The 20,508-nt window shown below is 41.7% G+C and overlaps 1 protein-coding gene across 3 annotated transcripts in view; it reads left to right on the forward strand.

The window, feature by feature from the left end:
* SPIRE1 (spire type actin nucleation factor 1) overlaps window positions 1-20,508 on the forward strand; it is a 140,935-nt gene that overhangs the window by 19,542 nt on the left and 100,885 nt on the right. The gene's annotated exons all lie outside the window — the stretch shown is intronic.

Consider the following 20,508-nt stretch of genomic DNA (forward strand, 5'->3'; position numbering starts at 1 on the left):
CGAGGGCATCATGAGTTAAGTATGTGTGGTGCTCTTTTCCGGAGCTTTTGCATCATCGTTACATTAGGAGTCTTAGGTCTTCTGTTAATGACAGTGCCTGATTAAGGATTTAGGAAGTTATTTTTCTTTTTTTTATAATATATCTACATGCTGATGTAGGTTTTATTAAATTTTAATTGTTATTTTAAGTAAAATGCAAGCTTCCTAATGGATTGTATTGTATAATAAAGAAGCAAAAGTAATTTATTCTTTTTTTGCATTTGGAAGTTTTTCATTGTGTTTTTGTATTTCCTATTCAACTCTGGAAGTAGAGATAATTTTTTCCAAATTAGCTGTAAAAATGGACAAGAATTTAATATTTTGTATTTTCTATTCAACTTTGGAAGTGGAGATAATTTTTTCCAAATTAGCTGTAAAAGTGGGCAAGAATTTAATATTTTTATGTTGAGAGAATTTTTAATATATTGTTCAATATGATATAAATGAGTGGGATTTGATTTGAATAATAGATACAAGTTCTTTCTGTGGTTTCTTGTGTGTGTCTCTCTAGCTATGTAATTTTTTTTTCTGAGGTTTTATTATCAATAGGTGCTGAGTTTTTTCCAAATGCTTTTTCTGCACAGATTGATAGGCGCATGCAATTTTTCTTCTTTTGCTTGTTAATTAGATAGATTACATTGGTGATTTTCAGATATTGAACCAGTCTTGCATCCTGGGCATAAACCCTACTTGGTCATTTTGCATAATTCTTTTTATATATTATTAAATTCTGTTTGCTAATATTTGCTTGAGAAGCTTTGAGTCCATATTCATGAGGCATAACAGCCTGTAATTTGCATACTTCACGTGCGCTCTCTTTCTCTTAATGGTACTGTTTTTATCTGATTTCAGTTTTAGGGTATCTAGTTATGTAACTTTGAGCAAGTAATATTTTCTTTCAGAACTTTGGCTTTCTTATTTATAAAATGTTAATGGTAATCTCTATTAACCTTATGGGTCATGAAATTTTAAAGAGATAATATAGGTGAAAATGTTTCATAAACCCTAAAGATGCTATTATCTATATCAAAATGATACAAATATAATCAGCATTCATCTGCAGTTAGGTAATGAAATGTGAGGACTTTACATACAAGGCATAGATGTAAGTCTCATTATTCTTACTATATTGTGTTGCCATAAAATCAGTATGGTTTTAACATTTTGTTTAGGACTTGCTTTGTGTAGGAATGTCACTTCATTTTATCTCTGACGTGATAGCTCTTATCCTTTGATCCGTAACTTAGGTCACGAAAAGAATTGGAACCTAAACAGAACTGTCCTTCAGAATTTTTTTTGTATAACTATTTGAAAAGGAAAAAAATCACAAGAAATAAAAAGTTCAATCTGATACTTAGTTGACAAAATGGTTTTGGGGTATTTTGGGGGGTAACAGTGGTTATGAACTCTGGGAAGGAGATTGGGATTGTGGATGGTGATTTATCTACGTCGTTTGGAGTTTTTTGAAATGAGAGTGTCTCTTTGGTGATTAAAATATTAATGAGAGTGTATTACTTTGGTGATTAAAATAATAAAAAGGGGGGCAATAGAGGCAGTGGGAATGTTTTCAAGAAGTTTGACTTGCGGGGAGGAAACAGTTTAAGTAGGAAATTTTGTTTCGTTGTTAGGTTGAGGAAGATGGTGCATTTGGTGCTGGTGGAGGTAGTAAGGAGAGAGAGGGAGACCCGAGTCCACGTGAGGGAGTGGGTATCCGCCGGAACCAGACTCGTCTGTCATCTAGAGATGGCTTGACTATAGAACAGTGGTTCTCTGAGGGTGAGGCGAAGGCTCTGGGGGTTCGTGGCACCCTTTCACAGTCAGGCTGTTTTCAAAGTAGTACTTAGGCACTGTTTGCCCTTTCGTCTCATTCTCTCGTGAGTGGACAGTGTAGTGAGTGTACAGGGGCCCTTCGGAGGCTGCGTGACTGCACAGCAGGATGGTCATACCAGACTGACTGCAGAAGCTGAGGGCAGATGCAGCCGGCTTTCATTAAGCATGACCTTCAAGAGTTTTGCAGAAATGTAAAACAATACCACCCCTCTCACTTTTTTTTTTTTTTGAAAATTTTGGGAGTTTCTTTTTATAAAAATGTTACTAAGACGTATTAACATGTTTAATATTATAGCTAAACAATTTAATTTGAATGACTGAATCAAATTTTCTCAGTTTTAACTTGTAATACAGTAAATGTTTGAAGGATTATAGCTCATGTAAACAAAAACTCCTTGGATGCTCTAATAATTTTTGAGTGTTAAAGGATCCTAAAACTAACCGGTTTGAGAACTGTTGGGCTGGGGCCCGCAGGGCAGAGGTACTTCTTCCTGAGAAACAACATTAAGGGTGGAGAGAGGTGAAACCAGAGCCCTGAGGTAGACAGCGGAAGTTGAGGAAATCCTTGATACACAATCAGATCTAAGCCAGTCTGTTTTGTCTGTGAGAAGACAGGGTCATTTTTGAGTGTGAGGTATGCTGGATTGGAAGGTGGTTGCTGGAGCCCCTTTTCACCCTCAGTTGTTACTCTGTTGAGAAAAGAGAGTCCCAGTTCCTTTTGTAAGTTAACAGCCCCATCAAGCTCTCACTGAAATTGGGTCCAGTCCAAGACAGGGCTGCTGGCCAGTTGTGCAGACGCATAGGAGTGGGAATGACGCTGGCTGGGGTCAGGTATCTCATTGGGTACCACGTCGTGACGCCGGAGTGCCCCAGCCCTTCTCGGTTGGATGGGCTGTTGTGGGGAGAGGCAGGTAGGGGCATTTGTGCCCGAGCTCAGTCCACGCTCCCCCCTTTTCTTCTCACCTCTCGCCTCATCTGAAAGGTGGGTTGTTGGGCAAGTAGAGTGCTTAGCACAAAGCCTGGCCTGATGAGCACAGCACGTTCTCAGTCTTATTTCCTTGAGGCTCATAGCCCCACCAGGAGCCCGGGAGACATTGTCGCTTTATCTTCCTGACACAGTGCTTGACCGTCTTTAAGTTTTCCTAGTACATAAAAATCATGAATTATTTTCTAGTTTTACGTAAGTATTCTTTTTAATACTTTTCCTATATTCATAAAAACCAACCAAAATTATAACTTTGGAGGAAGCAAGGAGGTCATACATGGGCATTGGTTAACTTTTATGAGATCTTGTATCTCAAGAATAGCTCATTGTTGCTTAAAATTAGGTGTTTTACTTTATTCCTCACTCTTCGGAAAAATTTTCCTTATACTGAATTATACTAGTATTTTCCAGTATTTGAACTCATGAAGGGAAATCTTTCATACAATTTGTTTTAAAAGACATGAAAAATTTTGACTTTAGGTAGTAATTTACTTTTTTCTCACAACTCTTTGTTTTTTGAAGATATAATTTACATACAGTAAATGTTAACCTTTTTAGTTATAGTTCAAGTGCTGACAAACACCATCCCCACAATCAAGTTCCAGCGCTCCCAGGATGCCCCTATCCCCCTTGTAGTCATTCCCTCCGCAGCCCCCAGCCCCAGCCCCCACTGATGTGTGTTCTGTTCTTTGGCTTTGAGGAGGACCTACAGTGTACATGGTTGGTGATCCTCCCGCGACCTCCCCTCTAGGAGTGGCTCCCAGCTCAGACTGGCAGTTCATAAACTCTCGAGCGCCCGACCTGTGCTTGTTGGGATTTGCCTGTGAGAGGAGCAGTCCCGATCCACAGTTTAGGAGAACTTTCACTCCCAGTTTACCTGCTGCCATTATTTAAACAGTTTTGCGGGTTGTAGTCATATTTGAAGAAAATGGCTAAGCACTTAAAAATACAAAAACAGGAAAAGATTTGAGTTTTCAAGTATCTTAATTGAAACTTTTTCATTGTTTTTAGCTTTCCAGATTTCGTCACATTCTATCTTTTATTAACCACTGTTAATTGTGTAGCGCTCAGAGGCCCTTTTCCTTTAGCAGGAAGAAAGGTTAAATGAGTAACCAGAACAGTCCTGTTTTGTTGGATTAGCTGAATTTTAATTGGAATTGGTTAAAGCATTATATAAAGTTAAATAATTTTTGTCAATACTTTAATATTAATAGAGCTAGTTTGTAAAAATCATAGCAAAAATCGTAGCAAAAATTTAAGCTTTACTGAGGGAAACTATTGAAAAGATTCATGTACACATCTTAGAAGTAAAATTCATGTGTACCGTATGTAAGTAATTACACTGTTTCATTCCCGCCTGCATCTTTTAAAAATACAGCTTACTGTAAGCTGAGTACATTATAGACGTAAACTAATTTAACTCTCACAACTGATTTATGAAGTGGATGCTGTTGTTTGCGTTTTATAGATGAGAGCTGAAGTGTGGAGAGGTTAAGTAACTTGCCCAGGGCCATATAGCCAGTTTGTTGCAGAAGCACGTCTCCCACCTCTCTTAAGTTTGTGCTTTTCCAGCCTTTACTTCTCTGCGTCAGGTGTTTGCGTAATGCTGAAAATCCTGTGCCCCATTTGGGGCAGTGAAATGGCAGAGTGTCTCCTTACTCTGTATACGCCTCTCGCCTGTGACTCAGTCCTGCCGTGACGTTCCTGCTGGACGGGAACCAGGCGAAGGAGTGAACAGACGCAGGCTGTGAACCTCCAGCTCCGTCATTAGGCGAAGGGCGGGTCCGCCCTGACTTTAGTCTGATTCTGAATTACTCAGAATGGCTCAAGAATTCTGCTCTATATTTGAACGTCCTGGGAAAGCTGACCTAGAATTAGTCTGCTCATTGGGAGAACCCAAAGATTTTGAGAATGAGCCTGGAAATACATTAGCATTAGTATTGGGACTTGTTCCATTATGGTTATATATAGTTTGACACAAACTGGACTATATGAAAAATTTTCATGTGTCCTAAGCAGCCTAACATAAATTGCCAAAGGTAGTATGTAGATGTTCGCTGCTTTAACACAGAGTATAATATGAAAAAATACCCCTTTTTGTCCTTAGCTGAATCAGCCCCCTGTACTTTTTTTTTTAAATTTCTGGCTCATGTAGACTTATGATGATTGTTGGATAAGTAACCTCTCTTTTAATATTTGATAGCCCTCAATTAATTTCAAAAGTAAAAATCAAAATCTAAGATGAATGTATGTACTATTTTTACAAACATATTTGCATCAGTGTACAACTTCAGCTGCCATTTAGTGAGCCTGTTTTATATGATTGTGAAAATAGTATTTGATACCAAACTAAGTAAATCTACGAATAGCTAGCAGAAACAAAAGGGTGTTACTGTCAGATCTGCTCTTTTAGTGGAAGGCTGTGTCTGATCTTAAACCTTACTTTAAGGGATTTCTAAATGAAATTGTATGACAGTTAAAGTGATGATATGTGTTCTTTAAAAGAACTGGAAGAGTAACTGCTGGTAGCAGCAGCATTTTCTCCTTTGGAGGAAACAGGAAGGAACAGGAAGTATGGTCACATTCTCCTTCCTGTCTTTTTGGATTGAAGACCCCAAACATGCCTGAATTTACATGGGTGACATTAACTTATATGGTCTGGAAACGGATTTATGTGTCCTCATAGTAAATTCTGTCTCCTTTTAGTTGTTACATCTGAGTGTCAGTATTAGTAGAGGGTGGTAGTGAGAGATTGATGATGTGGTAAGTGGATAATCTCCACTTAGATTTCCTGTGTCATCAGTTGTAGACTGGGGGTGGGGCACAGTATGACAGCTCCTCTCTTTCCCCCTCCCTAGCCCCTTCTCTTCTCTGTCTCAGGTAACATTTATTACCAAAGTGACCTTTCTGTGGTACAGTCATAGATGTCTTAAATACAGGGGACACTGTTTGACCATAGGATACAAAATTTATATCAAGTAGAGTTCCTTTGTATAGTTTTTACTGTATTTGAAGACCAGTGACAGTTATACTGTATATACGTCTGGCAAAGGATTTCAGAGTAGCCAAATTATCTGGGAGTAAACATTTTATTCTTAAAGGAGCAGAAAGTTTATTTTTCAGGTAACTTATGCACTTCTAAGTACTTTGATAATAGAGTAGAAAGTTTTCTTAATAATTTGCCTTATCCAGGGGCCATATCAATCTGCCTTAATGAATAGTTTAAATTTTAAATGTTTTTAAGAAAATAAAACAGAATTTTTCAGCACAGATAATACAGTGCTGATAGGATCAAAGTGGGAAGGGGCTAAATTTTTATTTCCTTTTCAAAGTACCTTCATTCATTTGTAGAAATGTTTGCTTATTTTAAAAATTAAAACATCACAGAAAGATACAGAGAAGAATGTAAAAATAACTTCTTACCCTAACATTTAGTTAGAACGACTGTTTAGAATATTCTTCTAGACATCTCTTCCCCTGTATACAGAATAACGTTGACTTATTCATTGAGCATCTGTTATATGCTACTCTTAGGGATACATGCATCTTTGTGTAAGTGACAAATTTGGCTTTAAGGGGTTAGTTAGGCTGATGGAAAGGATTTAGATATAGGGTGGAACTTTCCAGGCAAAAGGACATCACAGCAAGGACTCTGAGAGAGCAAGCTGTGTTTGAGACCGACAGAACAGCAGGATGTCTGAGCATGGAGACAGTGAGGGGGCTGCAGGAGATGGAGGGAGACAAGGTGGTGCCAGGTCTTACATGCTGCAGTAAAGATGGGGTGTAAGTCCAGTTTCTCTTCAAGGGAAGAAGCATTTCTTTCTGAAACTTTCTTCTATTTCATAAGATCATATTTTGATATATATTCTTCATTTGCTATTTGCTTATAGTTTGAAGGGGGATGGTATTTATGCATTCATATTTCATCAGGTTATATATCATTTAATTAAATTGTTTTTGTAATCACATAAATACATAACTGATTTGGGAACAGACCCAACTGACCTGTGGTAAGCCTACAGCTCCCCTACCCGGGGACCTTGATGCACGGTGACCTGAAGAGTAGGTAGCCTGCTCGTGGCTAGTAGTTGTCACAGAGCTCTGTCAGTGTGGCCTCTGGAGGGGGTGGCAGTGTGAGGTGTGCAGGTTAGCCAGACAGAGGCTGATGAAGAGAGTGGTGTCTTTTGACGTCTTCCTTCAATTTGGTAGAGCTGTTACTGTCTTTGGCAGATACTGTGAGACAGAGTGAGAACAAAAACCCATTATCAGTAAAATTAGATAATTTGCTTGGTGTTGTGATAATCACCTAATTTCTTCTGATGATTAATTTGTTTGTGAGAGATTTATTAAAATGTTATTCACAGACTACAAGTCAACCAGCCATTTAAAGTATGCGATTTATTGGTTTTTGATGTATTTACAGAATTATGCAACCATCCACAATCACTTTTATAACATTTTGTCACCTTTAAAAGAAACTTGGTACCCTTTAGCTATCATCTCCCATCCCCCCACGAGCCACCCCGACCCTGAGCAGCCATTAATTAACTTTCTGTCTTTATAGATTCGCCTATTCTGGACATTCCATTTAAGTGCATCATAGAACACGTGGTCTTTTATGACTGACTGTGATTTTCACTTGCCATAATGTGTTTAGGCTTCATCTGTGTTATAGCATGTATCAATACTTCATTCCCTCTTACTTCTGAATGTTCAGCTGTATGAATGTACTGTATTTTGTTCTTATCCATTCAGCAATTGGTGGACATACGAGTCATTTCCACCTTTGGGCCATTATGAATAAGGTTCATATAAATATTCCTGTACAAGGTTTTGTGTGGGTGCAAGTTTTCATTTCTCTTGGGTATGCATAGGAGCAGAATTGTTGGGTCAGCTGGTAACTCTTGTGTTTTAACTTTTGAGGAATTACCAAACTGTTTACCAGAGTAGCTCCAGTATGAAAGTTTTTATTTTTCCACATCCTTGCCAGTATCTTTTATCATCTGACTCTTTGATTCTAGCTGTCCTGGTGAGTGTGAAATGGCATCTTGTGGTTTTGATTTGCATCCCTAATGACTAGTGATGTGTTGAGCATGTTTTCACTTGCTTGTTGGCCATTTGTACATCTTTCTGTAAATGTCTGTTTGGATCTTTTGCTCATTTTTTAAATCGGGTTATTTGTGTTTTTATTACTGAGTTGTAATAGTTCTTTATGTATTCTAAATCTAAGTCCCTGGTCAGACACGACTTGCAAGTATTTTCTTCAGTCTGTAGGTTTTCTTTCCACTTTCTTGATGGTATCCTTTCAAGCAGATAAGCTTTTAATTTTGATGAAGTCTAGTCTTTTTCTTTTGTTACTTCTTGCTTTGCTGCATATCTAAGACTCCATCGCCTAATCCAAGATCATGAACATTTGCCTCTATATTTTCTTCTGAGACTTTCATATTTTAGCTCTTAACTTTGGTCTCTGATCTGTTTTTAATTAATTTTAGGATATGGTGCGAAGTAAGAGTCCAGCATCATTCTTTTGCGTGTGGATATCCAGTTGTTCAGCACTTTCCTGAAGAGACTGTTTTTCTTCATTGAGCGGTCTTGGTACCCTTGTCAAAAGTCAGTTGACCTGATGTAGTTACACGTGGAATTATTTTCTTAGCTTCATTTTTGGATTGTTCATTGCGAGTATTTAGAAGTTCAGTTGGTGTTTGTATCCTGACCTCCTGTATTAGGGTTAGTAGTTTCTTAATAGATTCTGTAGGATTTTCCGTGCACAGGATCTTGTCATCTGTGAGCAGAGATAACTTTACTTTATTTCCAGCTTGATGCCCCTCACTTCATTTTCTGGCTGTTTCTTTTTCTTTCTTTCTCTCTTTTTTTTGACTCTTTTATTGTGATATGGTTCTTGTACTCCTGCTGTTTCTTTTTAGAAGTTGGTTTCATGGAACTCAGAGCCAGAGAGTGGAGTAATCTCCCAAACTAGGTAAATAATTTATTTCAGATTGCTTTATGAGACAATATCGAAATAGTTAAATGCCAAATATGAGACTTTTGAGAGAGTATCTGCCGATGTTGTGTTGAAACAAACTTCAGTCTGACCTGGTGGAACTGCCTTGGAGCTGTTTTTTCTTTCCCCTCAGGGTCATTTTCCACGTAGAGAGTCAAGTTCAGCGCAAGAGTACTTTTTAGAATGTAAAGTTAAAAGGTTAATGTAAAGGAGTTTCCAGCGAGTATTTGGTGACTGACTCCCACGTTTTTGTTCATAGAGGTTGTATATGACATAACTGCCTATTTTTCTTGAGACGAAGAAAGTTCATGAGACAGTTGTATAGATTGCGGCCTTCACATGTGTGGATAATTAATAGGCATCTTGCCTGTGGTGTGAGTTTATTATCTGGGGGAAATTCTCACGGATAAATAGAAAGGGATCTTAGGAAAATGAAAAGAGTTGTGAAAGAGAGGAGGAATTATGGGTTGAAATGTAAAAACTTTACTTTATTCAGCCATCACTTACTGGGCACTTGCCACTAACAGACTTCGAGCTGGGCATCAGGACACAGTGCTGTCCTCAGGAATTCTCAGGTTACAAGAGAAATGCCTCTATAAAATGAACAAAAAGAATGATTGGTTTATTAATAATCTTAACAAAAGGCTACACGTGAAAATGTCACATAGCTGAATAGGAGAACAGAACCTCAGCTTGTTTGATCAAGCCACTCTGTTACCTGGTTTTATTCTCTTTCCATAGGTTTTGAATTCAAGTGGTCAGTTCTGAGACCCTACCTTACTGACTGTGTACACAGAGTAGCAAACAAGCACAGTGTAGCAATGAAAAGTATTTAAGAAGTATCTCTCAAAAGATATTATGGTAGATCCATTTAATAGGTTATTGCAACACTTAATAAAATTATTAAGATATCTTTAAAATTCTTACCCCCCCCCTCGATCCCTTTAGCTACCCTGGAACCTTTAGCTTAACACCCACCCTCAAATAAAACCGCCCCACCTTGCCCCCCTCACCTTCCCAAGAGCCCCTCCTGTCTCTCACCTTCTCTTCTCTCTGCTTTCTTTCCATTTCAGCAAGTACACAGATTCTCCACTCCACATGAGAGTCTAAGACCAGGCTGCTGGTTTCCTTTTTCCTTGTCCCATTCCTTTCCTTCCTGTACATTGGTCTTGGGTCTTTCTTTTTTAAAATTATTTTTAATATTATTTTTTTATTGACTTAAAGTCAGTTTACAATGTTGTGTCAATTTCTGGTGTATAACACAGTTTTTCAGTCATACATGAATATACCTATATTCATTTTCATATTATTTTTCACTGAGCTACTACTAGATATTGAATATATTTCCCTGTGCTATACAGTATAAACTTGTTTATCTATTCTATATATACCAGTCACTGTCTGTAAATCTCGAACTCCTAGTTTATCCCTTCCCACTCCCCTCCCCTATGGCAACCACAAGTCTGTATTCTATGTCTCTGAGTCTGTTTCTGTTTTATATGTAAGTTCATTTGTCCCCCCCCCATTCAGATTCCACATATAAGTGATATCATATGGTATTTTTCTTTCTCTTTCTTGCTTACTTCACTTAGAATGACATTCTCCAGGGACATTCAGGTTGCTGCAAATGGCATTATGTTGTCATTTTTTTTACGGCTGAGTAGTATTCCATTGTGTAAATACAGCACAACGTCTTTATCCAGTCATTTGTTGATGGACATTTAGGTTGTTTCCACGTCTTGGCTATTGTAAATAGTGCTGCTATGAACATTGGGGTGCAGATGTCTTTTTGAATTATGGTTCCTTTTGGATATATGCCCAGGAGTGGGATTGCTGGGTCATATGGTAAGTCTATTTTTAGTCTTTTGAGGAATCTCCAGAGTGTTTTCCACAGTGGCTGCACCAAACTTCATTCCCACCAGCAGTGTAGGAGGGCTCCCTTTTCTCCACACCCTCTCCAGCATTTATCATTTGTGGACTTTTGAATGATGGCCATTCTGACTGGTGTGAGGTGATACCTCATTGTAGTTTTGATTTGCATTTCTCTGATAATTAGTGATATTGAGCATTTTTTCATGTACATGTTGGTCATTTGTATGTCTTCATTGGAGAATTGCTTGCTTAAGTCTTCTGCTCATTTTTGGATTGGGTTGTTTGTTTTTTTTTCTTATTAAGTCATATGAAATCAAGCCCTTGTCAGGTTGTCGTTTTGTTTTGCTTATGATTTCCTTTGCTGTGCAAAGGCTTGTAAGTTTAATTAGGTCCCATTTGTTTATTTTTGCTTTTATTTCTATTGCTTGGGTAGACTGCCCTAGGAGAACATTTTTGAGATGTATGTCAGATAATGTTTTGCCTGTATTTTCTTCTAGGAGGTTTATTGTGTCTTATGTTTTAAGTCTTTGATCAATTTTGAGTTTATTTTTGTGTATGGTGTAAGGGAGTGTTCTAGCTTCATTGTTTTTCATGCTGCTGTCCAGTTTTCCCAACACCATTTGCTGAAGAGACCTGGGTCTTCCTTTTGTCTCTATTCTAGAAACTGTGTTGCTGAGCAAGGGGTCATGTGCCCCTGGTACGGAAAGCCAAACTCTGACAGCTGGTGATTACAGCAAAGTAAGGGTTTATTTGCAGGCGCCAAGCAAGAACAGGCGGCTCGTGCTCAGAAGACCCGAACTCCCCGATGGGTTTCAGGCGAGGGTTTGTAAAGGCGGTGCCAGGGGAGGAGGGTGAAGGACGCATGAATGGCCTGTGGACCTTCTGATTGGTTGGTGGTGAGGTGACGGGGTGATGTTTCGGGAGTCTCCACGTCTGGTTCCAGCCGGTCTGGGGTCTGCGTGCTTGTGGTCGGCGTGTCGTCATCGTCCTCCACCTGGTGAGGGGCCTTAGTTTCTACAGAAACTCCCAAAGATTTACATCAGGTTACAACCACCTCTGTCCCTTCAGGGGGAGCTAGGGGTCCTGGACTCTGTTGTCCTGATCACTGACTGCCAGAGCCTGCTCTTGGGGACTTGGGGAAGGCCTAAGGAGCCAAAGCCTTTTTTTCCTACAAAAAAGAAACGGAGGACACAGAGGAGCTTTTGTGCCTGGGAGGGCCCCACAACATCTTGCTTGGGGTTAGTCCCCCCTTTTGTTTGGTACTCCTCAGTCCTCAGGGGGTCAGGGGCAGGATGGGAAAGGAAATGAAGTTTTTGTTTCAGCTGGACTGGCAAAAGTAAAACTCTCCTTGGATGGGGGAGCAGAGAGATGCTGATGTCTGTGTGAAGTAGAGGGTTGGGGTGGGGTAGTATGTCTCGTTCCCTTCTATAAATGATTGGAGTCACGTTAAGAAGACCATGCCGGACAGGCTCTCCATTCTGCACTGGTGATTGTGTTGACTGTATGAATGTGTCTCAGTTCTTTTCTTGTGTGAGATGAGCTCCTTCCTCTTTTCTGGTGGCCACCCCCATATTTCACAGTCAAGCCCGGAGGAAAAAGGTGGGAGAAAGTGACATCTTCCTGGGTGAGGCATCGAACAAGAGGCTGGGCAGTGGCCCTAAGCTGGTGTATGCTTTGGACACCAACATTCCCTCTTCACTCTGGAAGCAGTGGTACCTGTTTCCTTTAGCTGTTACTGATAGGAACTTTGGTTTATGAATCTTAGAATTTTATTTTTTCCTTCTGCATGGTTAATAAAATTAGATAGTTCTTGTAAGTTATTTTCAAATATATTATTCTGTTACTGTTATGCAGCTTATGCATGAAGGAAATTTAATAAATTAATTAAAAATGGATCAACACCCTGTATTTGTGAAGTGGCCCTCTCATGGCACGGGCCTGTAGGTGTGGCCTTTAGTAATGACTACCAGGTGTCGTTGGGGGTGTCCACTGTTGTTTCTACAGAGGTCATAGTCAACTGATGTGACTTTACCTGGGGAGGGAGGAAAGCAGAATGTGTAGGGAAAGGAGCTGGCAAAAGAATTGAAGGAGATTGTGAAACCTCCTTAAAATTCCTATTGAAAAAGCGTGTTAAGTTTTCTGTTTTACATTTCTTTGTTTTAGAAGGGACATAGGCCCTTTTAAGAATGGGAGATTGGGAGAATTCTGCAGCCCATGAGAAGTTACAGAAGGTTGCTAAGGAGGCTCCTGTGAGAAGGAGCAGCGTTTAAATGGTCTGGCACTGAACACTGACTTCCAAAGGGAGGAAATGCAAGGCCGAGGGTGCTTTTATTTCACTCCTTTAGAATTTTAGGAAGCATGCAAAAGCAAGAAACTTCTTTTTCTTTAAACACAGAATCATTTGGTTTGGATAAAATTAATGTGGTGGTAACATTATGCTTTAAAATATTTTTTTAAAGTATAGGACATTGAGAAAAGTACATGAATCACTCTAAGTTATAGTTGAACTTAGATGAATTTTTACAGATAGTGATAATGTTGTATTTTGACATCACTTAAATACACCCTATTTATTAGATATGTCTTTGAAAAATATCTTAAAATTTTTTATTTCAAATGAAGATGAAAGTGATAATTTCAAAGCATTGCGGAGATTTTATTTAGTTTCTCTTTTTAATTGTGTATGCGTTCCTCCACCTTCTTTCCCAGGCTCCTGCTTGTTAAAACAAAGACTAGGGAAAGAATTCCTCCCAAGGAGGAAGGAATCATTCTATTTGGAGCTGGTTTAGAACAGAGCTATGTAATGGAAGTATAATGGGAGCCACATATGTCATTGAGAATTTTCTAGTAGCCGTGTTAAGAAGTAAAATGAAGCCTGTGAAATCAGTTTTCTCAGTGCAGTTTATTTACGTCAGTATTTGTAAAACATTGTGTCAATACGTAATCAGTGTGAGAATTATTAATGAACTGTTTTGTGTCTTGTCTTCATACTAGATCTCGCAAGTTTGGTGTGTGTTTTACGGCAGTGCTCCTTAGCTGGGGCTGGCCACACCCGTGCTGTCAGCCACCTTTGGTTAAAGGAGTGGGGAGGAAGAGGGAATGGGAATGTTTAAGAAATGAGAAATTTGAAGGGGCGAGAAAAATTGGAGTTCTGAATTATCTTTAAAAAATCATGAGTCTTGGTGGGAGGGTGGTATCAGCATGTTGAGGGGCTTGGTTAAAGCCTCTAGTGAAAGAGTAGAGGCTTATTCTCAAGTATACTTAGGACATTCCGGGTAGGCAAGGGGGAGAGATTACAGTCATGAATAACCGTGCTGATGGGGGAAGTGATTTCAGGGGCACATGAGCCACAGAGTTGATTATCAGGTCCCTGAAGAAACTATTGAAAACTAGACTTTTTTCAACAAACGTTTATTGTGCACCTGCTGTGTCTCGGCTCTCTTCTGGGATTTGGGACACACCGCTGAAGAAAACAGATGAAAATCTTGGCCCTCAAGTATTTGCATTATACTAGGGGTAGACAGAAAATAAATATGATAAATAAGTAACTGTAACACAGACAAGATTATGAATGCCGTGGAGAAAGGTAATATAGTGAAGTGTGACGGGGAGCATGGTGGAAGTGGTGATAGCAGGAGGTTTGCAGTTTTAACAGGGTGATCGAAACAGACCTCCCAAAATGGTTACAAAAGAGCAAAGTCTGGAAGGAGGTAAGGCAGCAAGTGTCTAGCTGTCTGGGGAAGAGCATTCAGACGGAACGGTACTGCTCAGGTCCTCGGGCCAAGCTCCGGCGATGGGTACCAGATCACAGCGGAGGTGCGTCTCAAACCTTAGTATGCGTGTGAACCCTCTGCGGGTCCTGTTAAAATGTAGATTCTGATTTGGTTGGTTTTCAGTGGAGCCAGAGATAACAAACACTCAGGTGATGCTGCTGCCGGTGTTGGGACCACACTTTGGTCAGCAAGGCTGTTGTAGGGCTCTGTGAGAAGGACTTCTGAGATCACCAAAGGAATGAGGGCAGACAGAGCAGAGAAGGGGCTACGGGGTGAGCCCTAGGACACTCCAGCCCTAAGTGGGTGGTGGGACTGACAGAGAAGCCTGAGAAGTTGGCCAGAAAAGTCGGATGAAAACTGTGTGAGGGTTGTGTCCAGGAAACGAAGGAGAATAAGCACCTCAAGGAGAAGGAAGTGATCTGCTGCGTGAAATGCTGCTTAACAGACCAAGGAAGATGAGAACCAAGAGCTGGTTATTGCGTTTGACAGGGTGGCGATTACTGACGAGTTGTAGTAGGGTGGTGGCATAGGGGCAGAAGCCTTACTGGAGTGGGTTTAAAAGAGGAAGTAAAGAAATTGGAGACAGTAAATAAAGGCAACTTACTGAGCCATTGTTCTGTCAACTGTGGATGTATCAGCTGTCTACCACAGAGCAAATCACTCTGAAACTTAGTAGCTTAAAACAGCAAACAGTTGTTTCTCACCATTTATGCATGGGCCTGGAATTCGGGAATGGCTTATCTGGATTCTTCTGGCTCAGTGTTTCTCATGAGGGTTTAGTCAAGATGTTGGCCAGGGTTGCGGTCATCTGAAGGTTCGGCAGGGCTGGAGGATCCGCTTCCAAGATGGCTCGCCCACATGGCTGTCGGCAGGAGGCCTCAGTTCCTCACCACGTGGGCTTCTCCACAGGCATGCTGAAGTATCTTCATGACATGGCAGCTGGCTTCTTCCAGAGTGTGAGTCAAGACAGAGAAGCTAAAATGTCTTTGACGTATCACTAGAAGCCGCAGTCCATCCCGCACGTGTGCTGCTTCTTGTCGACCACGTGGACATGGTGTGGAGGGATACCTGAGAGTGCAGATGCCGAGTGTGGGGGTTATTCGGGGCCATCTTGAGGCTGGCTGACCCCAGGGAGCAGGGAAGTTGGGATGAGAGCTAGAGAGGAAAGTGGGATCCCAGAGAGTTTTTATTTTTGTTTTATTTTTGCACTGATAAAAGAAGTAACAGCATATTTTACGTTGACCCAGGAATGACCCAGGACTGAAGGAAAAAGTGCTGATGCAGACTGGAGAGGAGAGAAGGCTGGTGATGGGAGGCAGAGCAGAAGGGGAGGAAGTGGGAATTGGCCTCCCACAGGATGAAGGTGGTCCCTGCAGAGTAACAGGAGAGAGGACAGAGTTTGTTGTAAGGATGGGGTGGTGGGGGCGGTCTGTAGACTCTCCTGATGACTTCAGCTTTCCCAGTGCCGAGCAGCAAGGTCCTTGTTGGAGAGGAGGGGGGAGGAAGGATAGTCAGCTGGGATGGTGGGAGAGTGGGTGGGCTAAGGAAATGTTGGTGGCTTCTGGGCTACATTAACCACCCACACAAGATGCAGGATTGTGAGTTTAAATGAATTTAAAGCAGGATCAGTCAGAGTTTTGTGTTTTGTTCCAGCCACATTCAGGTGTACAAAGGCAGGTGGCGAGTTAGTGGAGAGCGGGGTTTCACTTGTGTGGTGTAGCCGTCGTACAAAGGGAGGAAAGGCAAGGGGTTTCAGGGCAAGTGATGATAGGGCGTTGCCTTGGCATTTAACCTGTTGAGGGAGGGAGGTTGGAACGTAGGGCTGAGGGAGAGCAAGAAGAGCACAGGTCAGTGGACTGTAGGTCCTGGTGGTGGTGAAAGATCATCAGAGTCAGATCCCAGGAGGTTGTTACACCCTGGACATTGAGGTGATGGGAAGTTGCACTTCCTGGTAATGAGGAGGTCTGGGGTATTGGCGTGGCAGCGAGTGGCTGAGGTTGGGTGGAGGAAAGAAATGAGAGGCCAAGGTGTTGAAAGGGTCCTGTTAACATCAGCACGAGTTGAGAGGAAGACAGGAAATCAGCAGCTAAGGTCACAGAGCTCTGAGGTGTCGCAGTCGTGGATGGGAGCAGTGAGCAGGGCTGGGGGAGCCGGTCTGGGATGTGAGTGTCAAAGCTGGAGGGTCTCAGGAGGGGGAGGGAGAATGGTGAGGAAGCAGTAGGGAGAGGTAAGGAGGACATCTTCCCCAGTTCCAGGCCCAGTGATGTGAGAATTATTCCAGAAAGGACAGCTGGGACCAACGTTGTCCCTGGGGAGATTTGGATTTAGGTTAGAGCAAGAAGGCAGACATTCAGAGAAGCTGAAGATACAGGGAACCGTGGCTGTGCACGCTGAGAGATCTCAGGCGTTGGGGTGGGGTGGGCACAGGGGACTTGGGGTCTTTGGGTTGCCAGGTGGGGACGTGGGTGGGGGAGCGCGTGGTCTCTGGCTCTGTTGCTGTCGGTGGGGACACAGGCGAGGGGGTCTTAGTGCTGTGCTCTTGCAGCAGGTGAGGGGAGGGCTGCTGGCGCTGCAGAGCAGTGGGTGGGGCTCTCTGACACCTGCAGGTGGGAGACCCTGACTCCGCCCTCATGGTGGAGCAGGCAGCTGTTTAGGGGAAGAGAGGTAAGCCAGCCCTTCTCACCTGGGTGACGACCAGGAGAGGGGGTGGGAAGGGCGGAGAATGGACTTCAGTGCTTGAATTTGCTGTACTGCTAGACTGCCTCTCAAAACAAAACAAAACAACACTAATTTCTGTGCTCTGAATCCTTCCACTTGGCCAATTTGAAGCTATCAGAAGTTTCACCAGCCAGCTTAGAAAATTCTGGAATCTTGCACCTGGACTCCTGACAGTGGGTCTGACTCTGCCACACACCACACGCTGCAGAGTGGACTCTGTGTTCTCTTTAAAGTCGTTTTGCCCCATTTGGGGGCTCTGGAGTCAGGCAGACCTGGTACTAGTCCTGATCCTCAGTTTTGCTTCTTTATAGCTCCTTACCTTAGTGAGCCCCAGTGTCCTGTCTGTGAACCACCTGTTCCTGGAGTGGTTGTGAGGACCAAGAGATCAGACAGGAGGAGTGCCTGGAGCAGAGGTTCCTGGGACGGCAGACACTACTGCCATTGTCATTGTCGTCACCTTAATTAGCGTCAGACTTTGTTAGAAGGAATTCACATACCAGAGTGTACGCCTGTGTCTTCTTGCAGCTCCAAGTATTGGAGAGCAGTTTATCACGCATCTGAGAGTGTAGGTTTAATCCATTTAGTCCTACTTCTAGGAGCTTTTCCAAAGGATGTAACTCAGAATGTGTGCAAAAATGTAGCAAGAAGATACTGTTTGCAGCACTTTTTGTAAGAGAGAAAAGTTAGCATCTGTCTAAAATGTCTAACTGTTGTGCAGCAGGAGACTCTACATTACTAAAAACAAGTGGATGGAATAGAATTGTTTTGTGAAAAGATGGTCCAGTATGGTATAAAATAGGCTATAATATAGTAGGTTCCAAATGATCCAATTTTTATTAAAAATATGCACAGGGTAAATAGAATAAACTGTTATCAATGAAGTATATATGATATCTATATAGGTAGGTAGATAGATGTAAAGTGTTCTTTTAGACTGCTTGTATTTTCTGAGATTTATAATGAATATATTTTTCTTTTGTAATAAGAAGACAAAAGAGACATCACAGGTATGTATTGGGGTGGGAAGGAGGTACTGTGAGGTGAAACAGACATTTTGCTTTCTTATTAGTCCTGAATGACTAGCAGTCTGCAGCCATTCTCCTCCAAAGTCAAGTTCAGTCCCGTGACTAAGCCTGATGGCAGCCCGGGGAGGCAGAGAGCTGTGCTCACTCACTGCCTTAGGGCCTGGCCACAATCTAGTTATAGTTCAGTTGATACCCTTAAAATTCAGTGTCTATAGGGATTTGAATGATTTTCAGCTAGGAGAGAAAATTTAAGTAAGGTTGAGGTGGAGAGCATCTATTGAAGGTGACTCAAAAGAACACAAGGAAAAGTTAGCAGTTACAGGCCGTTCTAAAATGACCAACTGCTATTTCTTTTAAAAGCCTTTCCATGAATACTGTTGAGTTAGCACAGTCCATTTTTGAAAAACAGGACCTTGTGATTGTCACAAGTTATTCAGGCAATTAGGCACCAGGAAATTTGCAGTTCATGAGTCACAGTGAAGCAAGTGTAGTAACGAAGCTGTCAGATCCAGCGTTGTTCTTAGGGTATCAGATGACTTCTCAGATAATTGGAATATTTTCTGAAATTTGTTTACCTTGAGCTAAGTAACAAGCAAGTCGCTAACAAAGGCATCTTTTATTCCATTGTTGAGGAGGTGTGAGAGTAAGTCAGCTTTTTAATTATGTGTATAGTACTAATAAAAGGGAACATTAGCACTAATTGTAAAAATCAGGTAATTAAAGGGAGAAATAATTTACCGATTTTAGTAAGATAAGCAGCCTGGAAATAAGCTAGACCAGGAGAGTAGCCCTGATCTAGGTCAGCACATAAACACCCCCCTCCTCTCCTCTGCCCTCCTGTCCCCTCCTCCCTTTCTCCTCTCTCCCTCCGCCCCTCTCTCTTTTTCCTTCTTTCTCCAAAGAAAGCACCTACCCTGTGCCGAGCACTGTTCTAGGCCTTGGGAGTGTGACAGTGGACAAGACAGACAGAAACCTCTGCTTGTGTGGATTTGCATTCAGTTATTTATAGACAGTATGCAAATAAATGTCTATTAAATATTATATGTTATCAAGTGCTATGAAGAAAAGTCCAAGAGGGCGAGGAAATGGAGCATATGTGGGCAGAGGGGCGGAGTGGGTAGAGAAGGGGGGTTAAGCTTTAGAAGCGAAGGTCTCCTTCAGGGTGATACTGCAGCAGAGATCTGAGCGATGTGAAGGCGTAAGCCCGGCAGGAGAAAAAGCGTGTGTAAGGACGCTGCAGTGAGAGGTGCCCAGGTGGTCCGCACACATCAGGGAGGCCAGCGTGGCCAGGGGAGGCGGTGGGGGAGGGCAGCCACGTAGCCGCTGCCCCGGTCACGGAGGGTCCCGTCAGCCAGCGAGCACTCGCGGTGAGCGTGGAAGCACTGCAGAGCTTAGTGCACCCCAGCAGCGAGCACTGCTCCAGCTCACACGAACGCTGACACGTGTCCAGCAGGCGCTTACTTGAGGGCCACTGCATATTCAGTTCCCTCTTTTCTAGGAGTAGTTCAGCTCAAAGGTAATATACTTGTATTATTACATACAGGTCTCCTTACTTCAGTAGCCAGTAATGCGTGAGGTATTTTTAATCGCATTTCTGAAGTTTTGTCTTTTTGCTGGTTTGTTTTTTGGACATTTGTTCTCTGGGATTAGCTAGCAAACAAAGTAAGGTGATTAAAAATTTTTTCCTTATGGTAAATAACATAAAATTTATCATCCTAACCATTTTTAAGTGTACAGTTAAGTAGTATTAAGTACATTCACATTGTTGTGCAACAGATCTCTGGAATCTTTTATCTTGTAAAACTGAAACTGCCCATTAACAAGAACTCCCCCTGCCCTCTCTCTGAACTTGATACTCTAGGTACCTCACACGAGTGGGATCATACAGTATCTTTTTGTGGTTGGCTCATTTCACTTAGTGACGGACGTGTCTGAGGTTCGTCTATGTTGTACATGTGTCAGAATTTTCTTCCTTGTTACAGCTGAATAGTATTCCACGGTGTGTACAGCCCACGACTGTTCATTCATCCGTTGGTGGTCACTTGAGTTGATTTCCCCCCCGTGGCTGTTGTAAACAGCACTGCTGTGAACATGGGTGTACAATTGTTGGAGGGTTTTGAGCAGTGACATAATCTGGTGTGTCTTTTGTTCAAAAAACAGGCAGGCTTCAGTCTGGTTCTTCTTCTTCCCCACTAATAAGTAAGCAGAGATTTTGTCTTTGTTTTTTTTACAAAGTGTGTGGCACTCAAATATTTGAAGAAATAA

Source organism: Camelus ferus, chromosome 24 (genome assembly GCF_009834535.1).
Source record: "Camelus ferus isolate YT-003-E chromosome 24, BCGSAC_Cfer_1.0, whole genome shotgun sequence".
Lineage (NCBI taxonomy): Eukaryota > Metazoa > Chordata > Mammalia > Artiodactyla > Camelidae > Camelus > Camelus ferus.